We start from the raw sequence: 2,827 nt of genomic DNA, 5'->3' as shown, positions 1-2,827 counted from the left end.
AACACTCTTGATTCGAGACTCAATTGTATGTGTATGGGTATAAAATAAAATCCAAAAGCTAATAAACATGAGAATATAAGCTATTGAAAAAAGTCCGATGAAATGGACGGGGCTTATTTTGATTTCAGGTTACAAGTTAACAAACCTGATATCAAAAATAAGTATCAGGTAAGTGTTATCGGGCAATTACCATAGCAGTTGCCAGGGGCGTAGCTTGAAAGGCTATTGTTAGGGGTGGTCCGGAGCATTCTCCCTCGAATTTTTTAAAATCTACATTGCCATTGCCATAGCTACCTTTTGGGGTATGTAAAGAAGGAAGAGAATACATGATTTTGCTGAATTTGGTATCATTGAAAACTTTGCCATCTATATAAATAACTCAGCGCGAAACAATTGTAAGTGAAACTTTAGCAAAAAAAATGCTTTCGGTTTGAAGGAATAGGAACGGATAGCTTGATTTCAGTCTTATATAAATATTTCTTTTAAAAAGGGTAATGAATTTCATATAATTCTAGAATTATATGCCATAAAGAGTATGCAAATTTTAAGCAACATAACAATTTATTCGCACATTGATAGAAACGATTATATCACTAAAAGTGATAAATAAAGTTGTCTAGATATATAAGTAGAAAATAATGAAAACAAATATCATCAAGAAAAATTGCCATTAATCAAACGCAGTCCGAACAGCACCTTGCTACACATGCACTCAGAAGTTAAAGGAACACACAGTCAAATACCAAATCATGATAATATATCTATTGTCACACAAACAGCGTCGAATGTATTTCTCAATAATATTTTATGTCCCCATGATACACATTTGTCACAAAGTGAAAGTACGTTTGTAAATCTTGCATTATATTTTCACGCCGAACCTCATTTTTACTCTATTTTCATTGATGTGAGATTGCATCATCTTTTATTCAATTTAGAGTTTTCGGGTGAAATTATTATTTAGAGTATTTTTATGGTTTGCATAAATTTCCATGTATCAATTTAAACATTTTGCCGTTTATTTCACAAAAATCCTTTCAGTAATAAGAAAGTTACATTTTTGTTTTATGAACCAGATATATGTATTATGTCTGTATTTGAAGGACGGGCCTTTATTTTACATAACTATTTTTCCCGCCGTCCCAGCTTTATTTCGTGCAAATCGATTTTTCATGTTTTGCACGATCCGTTTTCCCGCTCAGTACTCAGTAGTTTGCTATATAATGACTAAATTTTAAGTGACATATTGCAATGCACTGGACGTTATACAGGTCACTATGACGGTGACAGACAAATTATATTTGTCATAAAATTACAGCTTGTACAAGGTAAATTTAATTTTCTAGTGATTTTGTTTCATAAATTTTTGCTATTTCGTAAAATACTATTTTCTATTTAGAATTATAGTTTATTTGATTCAGGTTTAGTTATTTGGCAGTAATTTATTGTTTTCTAAATTTTCTAAATTTTTGCAGATTTAATTTTAAAAGCTCTTTTTATTCTAGTGTTTCGCTATTGCAATTTTATACCGAGACATGTTAATTGATGTATGTTAATTGAAGTTTTAATTATATTGTAATTGTATAGGAGCCATGAATATTTTATAGATATATATATCTATTCATAAATAATTTATTATGGTTCTACCGTATTTGTGTATCTTTATGTAAAATGCTGCAGTATCGTAATGATTTGTTTCAATCAATTTAATTTACGTTATCATCTTACTTCATTTCATTTATCATCAGTATCAAAACTAACGTATCTCTAGAGAAGGATCTTCAGTGGCATGATTTTGGAAGACGTTTATTTATTGGTGATTATTATGTGGCGTATATTTGAATATATTTGCAACGCAGTATTATGCGGATGTGATTGAATTTTTGTTACACGGAATGTATGGTGTACTATAGTGGACATTTTGTTTATTCAAAGAAGCACATTATTTTATTGGAAACCGACAAAGGTCGAGTCTTTTCCAAGGGACTTTATTATACCCTTATGTTTGATTATCATGGAACTTACCATGTTTTATACATTGTAGCTTCTTATTTGAGGACACCCCGAAGATGACACGGGCCGTCCACACGTATGTCCATGGCTAAAGGGTGACGCATGCCCTTGTTCAGGATCCTATCAACTGTGCCAACACTGTAGGAAGTACAGTTACGCTTGATAAGATTTTATACAAGACGCCCGCCATTGTGACGAATTTTGTTCAACAACGCCACCACTTTATTGATACATAATGACAGAGACTTTACGGGAGAAATAGACTGAGATACGTTGATAGTGTTTGTTTGCGCAGTGACTTTTCATATATAATCATTTTTCATTTATAAATATTCATTTATTGTAAATAAATTTGTATATATTTTTCTGTTCTGAGTTGTTGGTTGTTTTAGATAGCAATTGTGGTCGGCCTGGTATCCCATCGTAGTCCCTATTGTGACAACATTATATAATATTAAATGAAATCCTCTGTTTAATGTTCATGGTGAAACATAGTACATAAAATGTATTGATTACATATTCATTCAATCATATAAAAAAAGACAAATCAAACTTAAACCTCAAGTTATTCAATTAGTACAGTTCCTACTAAAATAAAACAACTATAGTCATTCTTAATGCAATCTCAACAAAAGAATTCCGAAAAGGTATTCATTCTGCAATAATTGTATGGACTGTTTTGCGCGTAGTAGTTTCAATTAAAAAAGAAAAGAATGTGGCGGCATGGCCGAATAGTTAACATGTCGGCCTAATAATCTAATGAACGCTAGCTGCATGGGTTCAAACCTAGACAGGGGCAAGTCGTTGTTTACTT

At 31.7% G+C, this 2,827-nt stretch overlaps 1 long non-coding RNA gene across 1 annotated transcript; it reads left to right on the top strand.

Annotated features, from left to right (window-relative positions):
• Positions 1-906: 906 nt before the first annotated feature.
• LOC132728996 (uncharacterized) lies at positions 907-2,380 on the top strand. The gene is made up of 2 exons (XR_009625554.1): positions 907-1,328; positions 2,045-2,380. It is a non-coding gene; the product is annotated as an uncharacterized LOC132728996 (long non-coding RNA).
• Positions 2,381-2,827: the final 447 nt, after the last annotated feature.

Source organism: Ruditapes philippinarum, unplaced genomic scaffold (genome assembly GCF_026571515.1).
Source record: "Ruditapes philippinarum isolate M1 unplaced genomic scaffold, ASM2657151v2 ctg7350_1_1_1_1, whole genome shotgun sequence".
Taxonomy (NCBI): domain Eukaryota; kingdom Metazoa; phylum Mollusca; class Bivalvia; order Venerida; family Veneridae; genus Ruditapes; species Ruditapes philippinarum.
The sequence above is the reverse complement of the archived record's forward strand: the minus strand, read 5'-3'. Positions and strand labels throughout refer to the sequence as shown.